Source organism: Falco biarmicus, chromosome W (genome assembly GCF_023638135.1).
Source record: "Falco biarmicus isolate bFalBia1 chromosome W, bFalBia1.pri, whole genome shotgun sequence".
NCBI lineage: Eukaryota > Metazoa > Chordata > Aves > Falconiformes > Falconidae > Falco > Falco biarmicus.
Genome location: NC_079310.1, coordinates 23,133,661 through 23,153,684, shown reverse-complemented (window position 1 = coordinate 23,153,684; position 20,024 = coordinate 23,133,661). Strand labels below are relative to the sequence as shown.

The window sequence follows — 20,024 nt, the reverse complement described above, 5'->3', positions numbered from 1 at the left end:
AAGGAAACCAATATCTGGCTATAATTACATAGAAATCAACTCTACTTAATTAAGATAGCATGATCACAGCATTTAAACCTTGCTGCTTTTACAACTAGCAGAAAAAGGTTAGAGGTGAAAGCAGCTGTAGCTTTGAGTTACAAGAAGAGAGTATAAGTTTACCTTTGCAAAGCTTCACCTGGACTAAAGTCTTCTTGCATCAAATTCTTATTCTTAATTTAAAAAAAAAATCACATCTCCAAATTCAGTCTTCTGGATTAGAGACTGATTTATAAACTCACTAGAGTGCACTGGAGTTAATATGGGAAACACATACCTATGTATTAACCGATGATGTTTTTAGCTTGTCTTGCTTCAGTAACAATGCTTATATAACTAGTCAGTGTATACAAGTGTCCTGGTTTCAGCTGGGATAGAGTTAATTTTCTTCTTAGTAGCTAGTACAGTGCTGGCTTGCATTTGGTGTGAGAATAATGTTGATAACACACTGATGGTTTTAGTTGTTGCTAGGTAATGTTTATACTAAGTCAATGACTTCTGAGTTTCTCAGGCCCTGCCAACAAGAAGCCTGGAAGGGGACAAGAAATTAGGAGGGGATATAGCCAGGATAGCTGACCTGAACTATTCAAAGGGATATTCCATGACATAGAATGTCATGCTCAGTATATAAACTGGGGGGAGTTGGCCAGGGTCTACCGATCACTGCTGGGGGACTGGCTAGGCATTGGTTAGAGGGTAGTGAGCAAATGTATTGTGCATCATTTGTTTTTAATCCCTTCCCTTTGAATTTTATTCCTCTCCCCTTCTCCTTCCTTTTCATTATAATTGTTGTTATTGTTATTATTAATATTGCTTTGGGTTTTTTTCTCCTATTTTATTTTATTTCAATTATTAAATTGTTCTTATCTCAACCCTTGAGTTTTACATTCCTTTCTGATTCTCCTCCCTGTCCCTCTGGGTGAGGGGGGCAGGGAGTGAGCAAGTGGCTGCGTGGTACTTAGTTTCTGGCTGGGTTTAAACCACAACAATAAGATACATCCCCAAGAACTTCTGAATATTTCATATGATTGCAGTCAAGTTCACAGGCAGAAATCACAGAGATATTTATGTTCTTAAATAAAAGCAAACAGCCAAGGAGGAGGGACCAGGACTTGAACATTTGCAATTTTACCCTCAGCTTTTGAATATGTTTTCCACAACTGAACACAGTAAACCTTCATCTGACATCAAACCTCTATCCAAAATATTGTTTTGTAGCAATTAGTGGAGAGTTACAGAAAAATCTTAGTATAACTTGTTTAAAACATCAGTCACAGTCAATCAAGACAAATCTGTAGGATACAAAGCTTCATTAGCCCTGCTACTCAGTTACTTGTTTAAACAATCTGCTACAGCAGAAAGTCTTAAACTGAGAAGTACTGCAAATAACTGTCTCAAATTCTTTATCTACTGCATAATGGCATTTGATCAGAAACATCTTACTCTTAACCCAGCCAGTAAGTGAGAACCAGCATCATAATATGATCCCCTAACCTCAAATCCATTACTGGAAGAGAGGAAGCTACTCTCCACTCTAATTTCACAATTTTTAAATGATAATACTCTTCTCTGATAGAGGATACCTTTTTAAAATTAATTTGTGTCCCAGTTACTGAAAAAGAAAGCAGAAAAGATGGAATGTGAGAAATCAGCCCTTTGCAGGTTAGATTACTCTTTAGGACCCTTGCAAACAAAGCTTAGAATCCAGTGACACAAGCAGTTCTGTGATGAGCTGAAGAGCTGGTTTTAACTCAAAAAAGAAGTACTTTTCATTAGGAACCATTCTTTAGACAGAAACATAAAATCCACATTGTGACTACTTAAAGAAATAGACCTTCTAAAGTTTCAGAGACTTGACTCAATTCTGAAGAGAAGGGAAAGTTTTCTTTTGAAAAAATAGAAAAAATGAGAGTACTAAAAAGATTGAATGAGACCTAGCTTTCTGTGAGAATGAGAAAAAGGCTATTTTTCTAAAATTTGTTCCAAATTGCAAGAAAGGGAACATATTCCCTATAATTTCTTGAATGAATCCTGAAATTGATAAGGGAAGAACTAGCAAATTAAATTTCTAGGAGAGTGCTTTTGCAAGCAGCTGTAAAGCACTGAATTATTCAGACACAACATATCAACACAGGAGAGGAGTAAGAGGCAGAACTCTGAAAAGAAGGAACATGAAAATCAAAACAAAAACCAATCATATCTAAATATCCAGCCAATATGCCAAAATAATTGTTTGAGCAGAGACTAGTATTTCTTCTATTTGGTTCTAAATAATGTTATGTTATACCACACTGAGGCTACGAACAATATCAGTGCCTGATAGCCCAAGCATTCAACCAAGGGATGGAGTAGAGGAAACTACAAAACTAATTGGAGTACTGTCCTGGTTTCAGCATTTCAGCTGGGACAGAGTTAATTTTCTTCTTAGTAGCTAGTACAGTGCTGTGGTTTGGCTCTAATGTGAGAACAATGTTGATAACTGCACTGGTGTTTGTAGTTGTTGCTGGGTAATGTTTATACTAAGTCAAGGACTTTTCCATTTCTTGGGCCTTGCCAGCCAGAGGGCTGGAGGGGCACAAGAAATTGGGAGGGGACACAGCCAGGACAGCTGACCTGAACCAGCCAAAGAGGTATTCCATACCATGGGACGTCATGCTTGGTATATAAACTTGGAGGATTAGCTGGGGGAGGATTGTTGCTCGGGGACTAGCTGGGCATTGGTCAGTGAGTGGTGAGCAGTTATACTGTGTATCAATTGTTTTCTTTCTCCCTTTCCCTTTGGATTTTATCATCCCCCCCCCCCCCCCCATTATAACTGTTATTGTCATTATTGTTATTATTGTTCTTTCATTTTTATTCTATTTTAATTATTAAATTGTTCTTATCTCAACCCTCGAGTTTTACATTCCTTTCCAATTCTCCTCCCCATCCCTTTGGGTGAGAGGGGAGTGAGCAGGCAGATGCATGGTACTTAATTACCAGCTAGAGTTAAACCACAACAAGTACACTCTCAATTTAAAGAAAATTCAAAACAAGAGTGGGTGGAAGGGGGTAGACATGTGTCAGTCAAGTATCCTCATTCATGCTATACTTTCTCTACTAAGGTAATGTCTTGTTAAAATTATTAACCAGATGGGTAAACAGTATATTACAGACCTCTTTGGTAAAGTTATGCCACTAACAAAACAGGTTTGAAGAAGAAGCTTTCAGAGATTCCAGCAAAGAAAACTTATTAGACTCACAGAAACAGAGAACAAGAAAGAGACCCCTCCTCAAAGGAGTGGCTTTATCATTAGCATATATGCTAGTCAGGAATATTTTGGGCTACATGAGGCATACCTCTTAAAACTGCATTTCTTTTCAGTCTGCCATCCAGAGACCTGAAAAGACAGAAAAATAATCTGAAAGTTAGCATCCAAAACTCCTTAAAATCCAGCCACCACATAGAAATCTTAACCTACTAAGCTCACCTAACACTACCTACATGTATTAATTCAACACAACTCAAAGGAAAAAGAAACATTCATTTTTTATAAAGAAAAAAAATGAAAGCCTGACAGAATTAGACGAAAAAGGAACTTCAGGAAACATCCATGTAACATCCTCTATGAAAGGACAAGCTTACCACAGAAAAGTAAAATCAGCCCAAAATTCAAGCAGTCCTGATACCATGTAGTGGCAAAAATAACAAAATAATCAATTATCTGCTGTACTGGGTCTGGCTGGGATGGAGTTAATTTTCTTCATAGCAGCCTGTATGGAGCTAACTACCAGCACAATGGGGATTGCCCAGGACCTCCAAAGCCACCTCTGACAATCACAATACACACAGTGTCATCCACAGACAGCTTGGAGCCCATCATGGGTTAGCAGAGCTTCTTCAGGAGGAAGAGAACTGTGGCAGCACAGTGCTGTTTTGGATTTGTGACCAAAACAGCGTTGATAACACACCAGTGCTTTAGCTATTGCTGAACAGTGCTTACACAGTGCCAAGGCTGCCTCCATTTCTCACTCTGCCCCACAGCACATAGGTTGGGATGTGCAAAAAGTTGGGAGAGGACAGAACCAGAACAGTTGACCTGAACTGACCAAAGGGATATTCCATATAACATCTTGCAGCAGCAATAAAATTGGAGGGGAGGGTTTTTTGGGGAAAGTAACCATTGCTCAGGGACTGCCTGAGCATCGTTCTACTTGTAGGAAGCAGTGAGTGATTGCCTTTGCATTATCTTTTTTTTGTTTTGTTTTCATTTTCTTTCATCTTTCTCTTTCCTTAGCTTATTATATTATCTTTATCTCAACAGATACATGAGTTTCCTTGCTCTTCTATTCTCTCCTCTGTCCTGCTGGTGGGAGAAAGTAATCAAGTGGCTGTGTGGTGCTTATCTGCTAGCTTGGGTCAACCCACCACATCAGCACAAATGAGAATGACAGAATAAAATGATTGGTCTGTTAAAAATAATATTTGGGTTTGTAGTTTTACAGCAAGCAGTATTATTCTCAAAATCTATTTAAAAATATCTGTTCTCCATTTCACCAAATTTTCAAAAAAAATTCAGATCAAAATCTGTCATATGTCCAAAATCTTCATATATTTTCCAACATAAAAGGAAAAAATATTTTTCCATTACTTTTCAGACAGAGGATAATCACATGAACATTTTAGCAATTTTTTTAAAGTTAATTCACATAGGAAATATCCAGTTGTTATAAAGACAAACAATGAATACTGCTGCTTTATCTTCCTCCATCAAAATCAAAGGCATAGCCTGCAATTAATTTTGCTTTTATATTGCTTAAGGAAATGATAAACACTATGGTACAATGAGACTTCATGACAACAATAGGTCAAAACCAGAATGCAATGCAACTGAACAATCTCTCAGCACCTCCTTCAGGTACATTTTTTTTTACCACATTCAGAGAAAATTCAAAGAGATGTTAAACATTGCCACACTGAAAACAAAGTAGAGTGGCATTAAATGCCTTTGTGTTGGTGCCAACCACAAAAAACTTCACACAGAGAATAGAAAATCCCTTAGCTATAGAGGTGAATGGACTTGAAGATGCATCTGCTGCAACAGAATACATTCCTTAAGCAAAAAAATTTCCTAATTTATATTGTGGTTGAAGAAACTGAATTACAGGTTTATCACCAGAGCATTGTGAAAACACATCACAACACAAGCTTATGATCAATTAAGATGTTTTCTAAAAGGGATTGTCAAATGCCTCCCCTTATGCTGATGCCAAGACCCTCACCCGCTCCAGTTGCTGGCACTGAGACTCCCACTCACTCTAGTTGCTGGCCACCACAGGCCCAGGGGTCCATACACGCCCTGTCTGACTCCAATTTCTGGCCCCATATTCACTCTTACCCATCACCCCAATAGCTGGCACTCCAGACACATGCTCCTTAGATCCATGGCCCCTCCAACTACTGATGTTGAGACCCTCACTCACTCCAGCCACCTAAAAGGAGAACAATAAGTTCAAACTTTCTTGGAACAAGGAAGCTTTTCTGGAATTAATAAAATGTCTCAAAATTAAAAGGATTTTTCCTAAAAATAAAGTTTTAAAATATTCAAAGCTTTGAAAAAATTCTTCCTGCTATGTTTAATAAAATAAACTAGCTAGAAACACATTTATTGTTGAATAGAAAGAAATAGTTCAATATATACATTTGCTTTAATAAGTGAAGTTATGATTAGAAGCATGCATACTTTCTCTATGAGAAAGTTAAGCTATTTGTGAAAGCATTAGATTTTTCATTTTAACAGCCATTTCTCAAATGCTCACATCTGAGTGGTACTCAAATAATTTTTCCCATATGCGAGAAACTATGAGCAAGAGGGTGCCACAAACTTCATAGAGCGGGTAAACAGGTTAATGAATTAATTTTCATCAAGTGGAAGGAAATACCTACAATCTGATCTCAATAAGAAAGGCCTGACAACAAAGGGAATAATAAAATAGCTGTTTTAATAAGATAGAATAAAAATAGGAATTTTGATAGTGAGTAAACCTTATATCCCTTCAGATGCTGAGAACCCTGCTTTCATGCAGTATTGGACAGACCCTGGATGGATTTTCCCACAGCATGCTGTGCAGATCTTGTCCATAGAGTGGTTCCTGCTCCCTCCCATGCCATGGTGCTTTTTATTTTGTGTAACGAACAGAATTATATATTTTTCCTGACAAGTTGGAATGTTATCTCTATGATAACATCCACCAGCACACAGCACAGGCTGGCACAGGGCATTCCAGATTCCCTTACAGCAGCTACTCATGCTAACCTATGGGCTTTTCAAGCCTTAAGTACAAGGCCCAATAGAGCAAACACAGCCTGCTCAAGATCACTAACTCCTTGAATACAATGACTTCTGCAAGGCTCCAAATACAGGCACTCAGTGCCTTTTTTTTTTAATCAGTTTTCACAGGGAAGGTCTTCCCTCAGGCCTCCCAGGTCCCTTAGCTTAGTGGCAGAATCTAGGGGAGTAAAGCATTACCCACAGTAGGGGAAGAAAGAATTAGGGAGCACTTAAATTGGACACACACATAAGCCCATAGAAACAGCTGGGATGTATTGAAGAGCACTGAGGGAGCTGTCCCATATTGTTTTGGGGTGACAATCTACCATCTTTGAAAGGTCATGGCAATTGGACTGATTCCTGATGACTGGAAAAATGCAAAGGTCACACCCATCTTCAGGAAGGACAATAAGGAGGATCCAGGGAACTACAGGTCAGTTAGCCTCACCTCAGTCCCTGAGAAGGTTATGTAGCAAATCTTCCTGGAAGCCATCTCCAGGTACATTAAGGACAAGAAGGTGATTGGGAACAGCCAGCATGGATTTACCAAAGGCAATGTGTGCTTGACCAACCTGATAGCTTTCTACAATGACATGATGGGTTGTGTGGACAAGGGGAAAGCAGCAAATATTGCTTACCTTGACTTTAGCAAGGCCTTTGAAATGATCTCTCATAGTATCCTTGCAGCCAAATTGGTAAGGTGTGGATTAGAACGTTGACTGGACCACCAAGATCAAAGGTTTGTGATCAGTGGCAGAAAGTCGAATTGACAGCCTGTAATTGCATTTGAGTAACAAGGTTTTGGTAGCAGGGGGGCTACAAAGGTGGCTTCTGTGATGACACCAAATTGGGGAGAGTAGTCAATGTGACTGGAGGGTAGGGTTGCTATTTAGAGGGAACTGATAGGCTGGAGAAATGATCTGCCATTAAGTTTAACAAAAGCAAATGCAAAGTACTGTACCTGGAACAGAATAACCCCATGCAACAGGACAGGCTGGGCACTGACTGGCTAGGAAGTAGCTCTGCAGAAAAGGAAGGGGAAGAGAAGGGGGTGGTCCTGGTGGATTGTCGCGACGGAGGGAAGACACAGTCGCTCAATATGAGTGATCAGCAGACTTCGTTTATTGTACCTTACAGTCACCTTTTATGCCTTCTTATAATTAGCTCATACATATTACAAAAGTTAAGCTCATTATTGGTTAGTTGCCTAAATACCAAGCCCGCCCCTAGTTTCTCTTCTGTAGTTATCTGTTCCCATCTGCAACATTCTTTTCCCACCGCGATCTTCCTGTTACTGTGTAACAAGGACAGCCAAAGACAGTGTATTTTGCTTTACTTCAGATAAGCTGAGAGCGATGTGCATTTTTGTCCTATAGCTGGACTATGTCTATGTGACCCTTTTCAGCTAGCCAGTTATCCACAATTCCCCCGTTTTTATTTTGGGCGACATAGGCTTGGTTGACCATTTTCAATAACAGCGTTTTAACACAGGAAAATACACAGCCAACTTATAAAATCTCAGTTCAGAAGTATAATTCCTGAAATACTTGAAAAATAAAGTTAGCTTGAAGCATTAATTTAGATGTTCTTTCTGTTCCAGTGATATAAAAAGTTAAAAAAATTCAAAGGTAATTTTAAAGTTCTGAACATGGACTAATGCAAGCTCAAAACCCAAAAAGAAACCAAACTGATGTTTGACTAGGAATATTTGCAAATATTTTAGTGGAAAATCCCTGACCATTAACAATTTTCTGTCCAAATAACAACTGCCCTTATGCAACCGACCAGTCCATACATTTTCTGAAGAATACCTCATTGATATCAAAGAATTAACAAAGGGAAAAAATTAGTTCTAAGCTATATACATTCATAAGTGGATTTTTCAATAGTTACATACAGATTTACACACTAAGCCATAATGGCTTGTAGGTGATACACACAAGAAGAGTACGTTGCTTATCTGTCTGAATGTCTATGCTAAATTTGACAACTATGCCACAAGCCAAGCCTACATGGGTGCTGTGTTATGCACGTTCCTTAACAAACAGAAGTATAATAGGTAAATTCCCAAGATCTAGTCCCCAACCTAATTATATTATTTTGTAGCCAATTAAGGAAAATAACACAAATGTGCATATCTACATGTGCACACACCTTTTAGTTCAGAACCAATCTGTGATAAAAGGCCTTAGCCTTATGGCATCATCGAATCTTAACGAGTACAGTAATTAAAAATGCAGTCTTACTGTAAGTGCGATTTACGCTGACATTCCCTCAAATGCTACACGTGAGTATTTCTCACTCAACTGCCTCAAGGTAAAATAGTAGTATTTGTTAATATGTATCAAAAAATCATTAATTCTCTACAATAGCAGTTGACTTCCATAACACTATGTAAGCAAAAGAGGCTTAAGATGGGTTTTCTGAATACTAACAATTTATTTTAGACTGTCTAAACTCAGGGCTTGAAAGATTTCACTCTGCCAGACGTAGAAACACTGTTGCACTCCAGTTGTGATATCCCTTTTCCCAAGTTGTCACATGCACATCTCGCTCAAGCAACATTGTTGTCAAAGTTTCTCTCTGCTACATAAAAGCATATTGCACTTGCAGATATAAAAGACAGCAGCCTTACTTAGATTATTACCTTATTACCTCATAACTCTTAGTATACCTTGTATCTCTGATTTCATCACTTCAAAAATTCACCAGAAGCAGATAAAACCACAGCCTCAGACTAAACTACACCTTAACTGCTGATTCAAATAAAGGCATTCTCTTCAGATATGCCTAATGCTCACAAATAATTTTGGCTGGTTTTGATCAAAAAACTATTATTACAATAATGATCAAAAATAATAATCCCGTTTGCAAAATGCCTTTAAGCCAGCCTCCTAGTCCCAACCAATTTCCACATTCAGAATACAGCATAAATACAGAATACAGAATAAATTATCTCCATCAAGGCAAAAAGGCTTCTCTTTAAGCACAGAGATGTTTGCTAGTTCAAGGCAGAAACCCATTTCTTGTAGGGGACATCTGAAGCACTTTTTTTTTTTTTTTTTTTGGTGGGTTTGTAATGAATTCCGTATTTTTCCTTGAGGAGCTTAAGCTGTTCCTCTTGTTTCAGGAGTGTTTCCAACTCTGAGTTGTCGAATAGGTCCGTATTTCCCAAACATATCATACATTTCCTCCGCTGTGATTTTATACGGCAGGTTCCGAATATAAAGGGTCCGATTGACCTCTGGGGGCAGCCGGATGTCAGCTCGCTTGGCCGCTTGCATCGCCATGGCGCCGATCGGAGGGGGGGGGTGTGGGGGGGTGCCGCCTTGGAGAGAAACCGCGGCCGGGACGGGGCCTGCCGGGCCGCGCCGCCGCTCGCCGCTGCCGCGGGGGTCCCGGATGCTATCCCATACGCTAATAACCCGAGTAATTCCTTTTTACAGTCTATGTCCCGAACGCTCCGCTTTTCTAAAAAGCATATGAGCGAATCGTACGTCGCTTGTCTCTCCATACCTTCGTCAGCGCTGTTGCAGCCTTTGCGAGACTTCGGCGACGCGTGGCCGGCGGGACCCTCTGTAGGTGCTCCCGGGCGCGGGGACTGTGCCCTTCCGCCTCCTGCGCTGCTTTCAGGACCGGTACCCGAATCTCCGTCGAACCGTGGCTCGCAGGTTCAGCCCTCTCTAGGGTCCCTGTTCGGGCGCCATTTGTCGCGACGGAGGGAAGACACAGTCGCTCAATATGAGTGATCAGCAGACTTCGTTTATTGTCTCTTACAGTCACCTTTTATGCCTTCTTATAATTAGCTCATACATATTACAAAAGTTAAGCTCATTATTGGTTAGTTGCCTAAATACCAAGCCCGCCCCTAGTTTCTCTTCTGTAGTTATCTGTTCCCACCTGCAACATTCTTTTCCCACCGCGATCTTCCTGTTACTGTGTAACAAGAACAGCCAAGGACAGTGTATTTTTGCTTTACTTCAGATAAGCTGAGAGCGATGTGCATTTTTGTCCAGCCAGCTGGACTATGTCTATGTGACCTTTTTCAGCTAGCCAGTTATCCACACATAATCATAATATTTTTTGTAAATCATTAACATACTCTCCTCCTATATCCGATTCTGCGCAGTAGAGCTTAGAAAGGTCTAGGAATGGGTCTGGGGTACGATTTGGGTAGGTGGTATATGAGTCGGTGGTCGCGATCTCCCCCTGCCGGAATTACCTTTTACTAAAGTTCACGGTTTCTTGGCAGGTAACTACAAGCTGTTCCAGTCGACTCTCCCCGGTTTCCATTAATCTTATATTCTGACATTTCAATGCACCTTCTACATACAGAAGACTGGTCAAATACAAAGAAACCTTTCAAACCCTAAAGTTATTACCTAAATTTTAGCAATGGTTCTAGCCCATTCTTCTGGCCTTGGTACGGGATGTACAGAAGATCTCATAGTAGCTTTTACTGTGCAACTATAAGTTTCATTAAAATATTTCTTATCCTTCTATATTTCAATTTTATAAAATAATTTTATAAAATCAAATAATCAAATAAAATCAATCAATCTTAACTTATTAGCAAATCTATAACACCTGGCAGGGTGGGTAAGAGAATTGGAAAGGAATGTAAAACTCAAGGTTTGAGATAAGAACAATTTAATAATTTAAACAGAATAAAAAGGTAAGAACAACAATAATAACAATAGTAACAATAATAATAGCAGTTATAATGGAAAGGTGGGGAAAAGCATGAAATCCAAAGGAAAAGGGAGAAAGGAAAACAAGTGATGCACAGTACAACTGCTCACCACCCGCTGACCAATGCTCAGCCAGTCCCTGAGCACCGATTACCCCAGCTAACCCTCCAAGTTTATATACCAAGCATGACATCCCGTGGTATGGAATACCTCTTTGGCTGGTTCAGGTCAGCTGTCCTGGCTGTGTCCCCTCCCACTCTCTTGTGCCCCTCCAGCCCTCTGGCTGGCAAGGCCCAAGAAATGTAAAAGTCCTTGACTTAGTATAAACATTACCCAGCAACAACTACAAACATCAGTGTGGTTATCAACACTGTTCTCACATCATAGCCAAAACACAGCACTGCACTGGCTACTAAGAAAAAAATTAACTCCATCCCCACGAAAACCATGACAGTCCCTGACATTTTTCAGGTGGGATCTCAATTTCTGCTTTATTTGGTCGTTGCCATACTGCTGTTGCTGCTTCCCCTGCCCCTTCAGAGGAATCTCCTCCGATTAGAATATCATCTATATTTTCGTACAGTTTCACATTCTGAGGAAGTGAGACTGTAAAATTCAGCAAACACAGTTTGAGCAATTGTGGGTGAGTGTTTATACCCTTGTGGGAGCCTGTTAAAGGTGTATTGTATACCTTCCCAAGTAAAGGCAAATTTCTTGTTATCCTTCTCGTGTTTACACTACTAAAGCATTCTCTTAACACTACTAAAGCATCAGCATAATTGTTAGTAGTTTCTTCCCTCTCTTCTTAATTACTCCCAAAAAACCCAACTAAGTTTTCAAGATTTCTTCTTCCTGAGTTTCACAGTCTGGCTGTAACTGAGGAACCTGTGTCAAGGAATCATATAATAATTTAGATCAGAAGAGACCTCTGGAGGTCATCTGGTCCAACCCCCTGTTCAAAGCAAGGCTGATTTCAAGGTTAGGGCAGTTTACTCAAGGCTGTGACCAGTTGATTTCTGAGTATATAACCTCTCTGTGCAATCTGTTCCAATGTTTGACTACCGTCTTAGCAGGTCTGTTGGACTTGCTTCAGTGTGTCAACATCATTTTGTAATGGGGAACCCAAAATTGGACACAGTACTCCAGGTGCAGTCTCACAAGTGCCAGATGGACTGCAAGAATCATTTCTGTGGACTGGACATCTACATTCTTGCTAATACAGTCCAGTATATAGATTGTTTCAAAGAACGTCTTCAGAATTTCTTAGTGATTAAGTATTCTTTATTGTCGGCGCCGGGTGTACGGGGGATCCTTCCACCAATCGTACACACCCAGAGGGGCAGATTATCTTATATTTATATAATGAAACAATGAATATTCCATTAACGCCTATACATATTCATCACCTGAACCCGCCTACCCTCGCTTCGTATGCTAATTAGCTTATCAGTCTTTCACGCTTGCGCAGATTCTTCCAAAAATTGTGGGCCGGGGTCTTTAGAATGTGGGCAGTGGTCTATGGGAGGAAGGCCGTAGGTCTTCCTCATGGTGTACTTTTCACCTTAGTTCTCAAAAGTGATGAGTTGGCAGACTTGTAGAAATCTTTCCCAGGGTTTTTACAATACTCCTTGTAATTTTACTCAAGGCCATCCTGCTGTCCCGTTATCTCCTTGGTAGGGCAGCTTGCTTTGCAGATAAGGAGGACAGCTCCCCTTTCAGAGATTTGCAACTTTCTTGCCAGAACAGTCTATATGATCTTTCAAACATTTTAACCCCTTTGTCGCTATACAATTACAAGCTTATTTATGCATTAAAATGAATATTGGTTTATGAATACAAACTTGACCATATTATTTAGAGCTTATTCACATCAGTTGACTGCCTTTGTCATGAGGGCACATGTTGCTGTTGAGACGGACACAATACACAAAGGATTGTGCACAAAAGCCAAAAGGTCAAAGGCCCCCATTTATTGTTCTAACAAGCCTTTTTATATATTTCTTAAGAACAGGTGCCTATACATGATTGGTTCACTCACAGACCACCAGTTCATGATTGGATGACCTTTTCTTTGCTACATCTTTGATACACTTCTACTTGTGCATCTGGCAGTTCCTTATCTTGTTGGCTCAGCTTTTCTCAGGAGTTTCCCAGGCTCTTCAAGGATACACAGGTATCTGTTCAAGGCTAATGTTAAGCTCGCATTCCAATCCCTCGGACCAGCTCAGGCACGCTGCTCGCTTCTGGTCTACCTGTCATCCACTGTGGATAACTGGCTAGCTGAAAAGGGTCACATAGCCATAGTCCAGCTGGCTGAACAAAAATGCACATCGCTCTCAGCTTATCTGAAGTAAAGCAAAATACACTGTCCTTGGCTGTTCTTGTTACACAGTAACAGGAAGATCGCGGTGGGAAAAGAATGTTGCAGGTGGGAACAGATAACTACAGAAGAGAAACTAGGGGCGGGCTTGGTATTTAGGCAACTAACCAATAATGAGCTTAACTTTTGTAATATGTATGAGCTAATTGTAACAAGGCATAAAAGGTGACTGTAAGGGACAATAAACGAAGTCTGCTGATCACTCATATTGAGCGACTGTGTCTTCCCTCCGTCACGACAAATGGCGCCCGAACAGGGACCCTAGAGAGGGCTGAACCTGCGAGCCACGGTTCGACGGAGATTCGGGTACCGGTCCTGAAAGCAGCGCAGGAGGCGGAAGGGCACAGTCCCCGCGCCCGGGAGCACCTACAGAGGGTCCCGCCGGCCACGCGTCCCCGAAGTCTCGCAAAGGCTGCAACAGCGCTGACGACGGTACGGAGAGACAAGCGACGTACGATTCGCTCATATGCTTTTTAGAAAAGCGGAGCGTTCGGGACATAGATTGTAAAAAGGCATTACCCGGGTTATTAGCGTATGGGATAGCGTCCGGGTCCCCCGCGGCAGCGGCGAGCGGCGGCGCGCAGCCCGGCAGGCCCCTTCCCGGCCGCGGTTTCTCTCCAAGGCGGCACCCCCCCACACCCCCCCCCTCCGATCGGCGCCATGGCGATGCAAGCGGCCAAGCGAGCTGACATCCGGCTGCCCCCAGAGGTCAATCGGATCCTTTATATTCGGAACCTGCCGTATAAAATCACAGCGGAGGAAATGTAGGATATGTTTGGGAAATACGGACCTATTCGACAAATCAGAGTTGGAAACACTCCTGAAACAAGAGGAACAGCTTAAGCTTCTCACGGAAAAATACGGACTTGATTACAAACACACACAAAAAAAAAAAAAAAAAAAAAAAAAAGTGCTTCAGATGTCCCCTACAAGAAATGGGTTTCTGCCTTGAACTAGCAAACATCTCTGTGCTTAAAGAGAAGCCTTTTTGCCTTGATGGAGATAATTTATTCTGTATTCTGTATTTATGCTGTATTCTGAATGTGGAAATTGGTTGGGACTAGGAGGCTGGCTTAAAGGCATTTTGCAAACGGGATTATTATTTTTGATCATTATTGTAATAATAGTTTTTTGATCAAAACCAGCCAAAATTATTTGTGAGCATTAGGCATATCTGAAGAGAATGCCTTTATTTGAATCAGCAGTTAAGGTGTAGTTTAGTCTGAGGCTGTGGTTTTATCTGCTTCTGGTGAATTTTTGAAGTGATGAAATCAGAGATACAAGGTATACTAAGAGTTATGAGGTAATAAGGTAATAATCTAAGTAAGGCTGCTGTCTTTTATATCTGCAAGTGCAATATGCTTTTATGTAGCAGAGAGAAACTTTGACAACAATGTTGCTTGAGCGAGATGTGCATGTGACAACTTGGGAAAAGGGATATCACAACTGGAGTGCAACAGTGTTTCTACGTCTGGCAGAGTGAAATCTTTCAAGCCCTGAGTTTAGACAGTCTAAAATAAATTGTTAGTATTCAGAAAACCCATCTTAAGCCTCTTTTGCTTACATAGTGTTATGGAAGTCAACTGCTATTGTAGAGAATTAATGATTTTTTGATACATATTAACAAATACTACTATTTTACCTTGAGGCAGTTGAGTGAGAAATACTCACGTGTAGCATTTGAGGGAATGTCAGCGTAAATCGCACTTACAGTAAGACTGCATTTTTAATTACTGTACTCGTTAAGATTCGATGATGCCATAAGGCTAAGGCCTTATATCACAGATTGGTTCTGAACTAAAAGGTGTGTGCACATGTAGATATGCACATTTGTGTTATTTTCCTTAATTGGCTACAAAATAATATAATTAGGTTGGGGACTAGATCTTGGGAATTTGTCTATTATACTTCTGTTTGTTAAGGAACGTGCATAACATACAGCACCCATGTAGGCTTGGCTTGTGGCATAGTTGTCAAATTTAGCATAGACATTCAGACAGATAAGCAACGTACTCTTGTGTGTATCACCTACAAGCCATTATGGCTTAGTGTGTAAATCTGTATGTAACTATTGAAAAATCCACTTATGAATGTATATAGCTTAGAACTAATTTTTTCCCTTTGTTAATTCTTTGATATCAATGAGGTATTCTTCAGAAAATGTATGGACTGGTCGGTTGCATAAGGGCAGTTGTTATTTGGACAGAAAATTGTTAATGGTCAGGGATTTTCCACTAAAATATTTGCAAATATTCCTAGTCAAACATCAGTTTGGTTTCTTTTTGGGTTTTGAGCTTGCATTAGTCCATGTTCAGAACTTTAAAATTACCTTTGAATTTTTTTAACTTTTTATATCACTGGAACAGAAAGAACATCTAAATTAAAGCTTCAAGCTAACTTTATTTTTCAAGTATTTCAGGAATTATACTTCTGAACTGAGATTTTATAAGTTGGCTGTGTATTTTCCTGTGTTAAAACGCTGTTATTGAAAATGGTCAACCAAGCCTATGTCGCCCAAAATAAAAACGGGGGAATTGTGGATAACTGGCTAGCTGAAAAGGGTTACATAGACATAGTCCAGCTGGCTGGACAAAAATGCACATCGCTCTCAGCTTATCTGAAGTAAAGCAAAAATACACTGTCCTTGGCTGTTCTTGTTACACAGTAACAGGAAGATCGCGGTGGGAAAAGAATGTTGCAGGTGGGAACAGATAACTACAGAAGAGAAACTAGGGGCGGGCTTGGTATTTAGGCAACTAACCAATAATGAGCTTAACTTTTGTAATATGTATGAGCTAATTATAACAAGGCATAAAAGGTGACTGTAAGGCACAATAAACGAAGTCTGCTGCTCACTCATATTGAGTGACTGTGTCTTCCCTCTGTCGCGACAATTATGTATTGTTGCAGAATGGCTGCGTGATCATGGCCATGACTCCCTTAAAGATCTTTGTGAAACAAAGTTAGCGTAAGTTAGCTGAAGCAGGCCTTGCAGCTATGCTGAGGCATGCTGATAAGGAAGCTGAGAAAAACACTGACCTTGTGCCTAATGTTGTAAATAACTTTGAGGAATTCGCGTAGACAAGAGAGGAAAAAAAAAAATGTAGCTAGCTATCCGCAGAAACCGCAAGTAGGAGGACGTATGAAAATGTAACCCTTTAGAGCTTAGCCAATCAGCAGATGACTAGTAGGCATAATTAACTGGAACTGTATATAAGACATAATCGCGCCGTAATAAATCGAAGCTTGCTTTATCACTCACATTGAGTTTGCCTGCTTGACTTCCCTCGCCGTCAGCAATGTATGTATATTAAAAGAATATGTATGAATAAGTTCTATATATGGTGTCTGATTTTGAGACTTGGTGTGCATTGATCGTGAGAGGACTCGCTCACGCACCCGGCTGTCAATAAAGAAGTGTCTGCTTATCTACATCACATTGGTGTCGATAAGTTCTTCATTCCGAGTTTTCGGTAACACAGGTGGGGGGGAGTGAGCAAGCAGCTGCGTGGTGCTTAGTTGCTGGCTGGAATTAAACCACAACACCCACCGAGACCTTTCTTTCTTTCCTCTTGCAAGAGAAAATGAATCGATGGCAACAACAACAATGGAAGTATACTTCCAACACAGTTTCATTTCTCCTCTTAAACAGAACAAATCTAATCCTTCCAATTCAAACACAAAATTTTTGGGACCATGCACTACTAAATTATAATGGAAGTGTTGGGATCTCACCAAAATATAAGGCAAACTTGAACCTTGCTACTCTGATTATACATGGAAATGAAGCATATCTAAAAGGATGAATGGAGATGGGAGACACTATACAAAAAGGGAATTGGAGTATTTCACAATAGTAATGGCATTAATCAAACACCATCACTTCAAGCCACACCAGGGGAAAAAATAAAAATCGAATGTTGGGCAATCAGTGGATCTACCTATGAAAACCCCACCAAAATTAAAATATAATTTACTGATTTTTCTAAACTAAGAAACAATGAGAAATCTTGCTATAAGATACTAGAACTAGATTGCTGGTACAATTTCACTTTTATACAACCTGTATTCACATTTTGCCTTTGGGGTAATCATGGTGTAGAACTATTGTTGATTTTACTATTGTCAAATGTGAAATTTGGAATTTGTGTGTATACAACAGGGTGGCCATAGGGTGATGCATACACATTTCTTGACGTGCCTATACCTGGTCTAAATTTATCTGCAGTAGTACTACACAATAACATGACCTTCCACAGGCAGGAATGGATTGTTAAAAATTAAAGTGACAATTGACAAATTCTGTCTTTGAAATAAACCAAACAAGACACCATTTTGGTAGGATGTCAAATTGAAAATCACATTAAATGTATGACAGCAACCTTACACATTGTTGTAAACTATACTGAAGGAACATACAACATACATACCTGTCCTTTCAAACACAAATCCTGGTACAACTTTATTATATCCCATCCAGCACACATAATAAATCTTTGTACAGATTCCAACTCTCATTCCAGCCTAGATTTTTAATTCAAGATTGACATCGAACAACCAGATCCACCAATTCAACCTCTTATCAAACTGTCTCCTTACACTTACAACGCTGGTCCCTAACTAGTTAAAAACATAGGACAAAAGCAAATGATGTTTAATCCATCATGGTCTCTTAAATGAGTGGAACTATCAATACAGGTTGATACTGGTACAAATAAACATACCTGCTCGCCATTCCTGAAAACAGATTATACAGGGTGGTAAACATGGTTGCAAAGATGAATCCTCACCTCTCCAAAATGATCAAGGAGAGATGTGACTGGTATCCATGGAACAGGATTAGGAGTGTTAAACAGCATACATGCAGAAATTTTAACAAACAAAATAAACATGGCAACAAGTGATTTACATAAACTAGAATAACCATTACAATCTTATATAATGGCACTAGGAAACGGTCAATGGCTCTTATCTGATATATTACCTAAATGGGAAAGAATTAATGAAGACGACCATCAATTACAGATGCATTGTGTCATCCAAAATAATGTTTCCCTAGCTCTCAGCTGCATCCAAGCTCAGTTGTGGATACAATTTGCTGTGGCAGTGATTATAAAAGAAGGCGATGAGGGCACCTTACTCACTGAAATTCAAAAGGTAATCTGGGATAATGCAACTAAATTTGAAAGAGACTTCCAATCTTGGTGGCATCTAGTTAATATCTCTTATGACGCCATGTCCTGGTTTCGGCTGGGTTGAAGTTAACTTTCTTCTTAGTAGCTAGTACAGTGTTGTGTTTTGGCTATGATGTGAGAACAATGTTGATAACCACACTGATGTTTTTAGTTGTTGCTGGATAATGTTTATACTCAGACAAGGACTTCTTGGTTTCTTGGGCCCTGTCAGCGAGAGGTTTGGAGGGGCACAGGAAATTGCGAGGGGACACAGCCAGGACAGGGTCAGGTAATGGATTTGCAGAAATGACAAGACCAATGGAAACTTCTAAAAACTTCAGACACTGACTAATGATTTTATAAGTGTATATAAAGCTGTGCTGTATCCCTTTGTTCTCTGCCACTCACTGAAGTGGTGGCCCAACTCTGAGTTGTGATTAAAGCAAGCCTAGTGGCACCCACGTCTGTGTGAATTTCTCCTTTAACACTCAGTCAACTGTAACTAGAGGGTCGACTAGTTACAATAGAGTTACAATACTAGAGAACAATATTGATAACACACTGATGTTTTTAGTTGTTGCTGGGTAATGTTTATACTAAGTCAAGGACCTTTCAGTTTCTTGGGCCTTGCCAGCCAGAGGGTTGGAGTGGCACAAGAGACAGGGAAGGGACACAGTCAGGTCAGCTGACCTGAACCAGTCAAAGAGGTATTCCATACCACGGGATGTCATGCTTGGTATATAAAATGAGGGGGTTAGCCGGGGCCTGCGGATCGTTGCTCGGGGACTGGCTGGGCATCAGTCAGCAGGTGGTGAGCAGTTGTACTGTGCATCACTTGTTTTCCTTTTTCCCTTTTCCTTTGGATTTTATCCTTCTCCCCACCTTTCCATTATAATCATTATTATTCTTATTGATATTATTGTTGTTCTTATCTTTTTATTCTGTTCAAATTATTAAATTGTTCTTATCTCAACCCTCGAGCTATACATTCCTTTCTGATTCTCCTCCCCACCCCTCTGGGTGGGGCGGAGTGAACAAGCCGGTGCATGGTGCTTGGTTGCCGGCTGGGGTTAAGCCACGACTGTCCTTTTTTGGCGCCCAACCTGGGGCATGAAGGGTTGAGATAAGGACAGGTCTAATCAGACTGTGTTAGATTAAATTGTTTGCAGTATTCACTTTATTAAATTTATAATAATTGGCTACAATGCTGGCTTCTCTGCTTTCCAATTTGATGCCCATGATCCCAGGGTTGAATTGTCTTGTTCATTTACAGTATGTGTTCCCTTTTGTGTTGTTTGTTTACATTGGGACCTGGGCTGAAGTTATTATAGTGCTGTACTATATAGTACTAGTTTATAATATGATGGACTCGTTGCTTATGAAACTAATCTGGTCTGTGTACTCGGTGTTGTCTCCTCTGTGTGTCTGG

The 20,024-nt window shown here is 40.2% G+C and overlaps 1 protein-coding gene across 6 annotated transcripts in view; it reads right to left on the bottom strand.

Moving 5' to 3' along the window:
• LOC130141873 (polycomb group RING finger protein 3-like) overlaps nucleotides 1–20,024 on the bottom strand; it is a 145,253-nt gene that overhangs the window by 67,953 nt on the left and 57,276 nt on the right. For 4 of the 6 annotated variants that reach the window (XM_056323140.1, XM_056323139.1, XM_056323142.1 and 1 more), the window contains one exon: nucleotides 3,379–3,419. The gene's annotated coding sequence lies outside the window, so the exon portion shown is untranslated. Of the gene's footprint in view, nucleotides 1–3,378; nucleotides 3,420–5,417; nucleotides 5,512–20,024 lie in introns of all 6 variants that reach the window. The other 2 variants (XM_056323141.1, XM_056323138.1) reach the window with 1 other exon arrangement.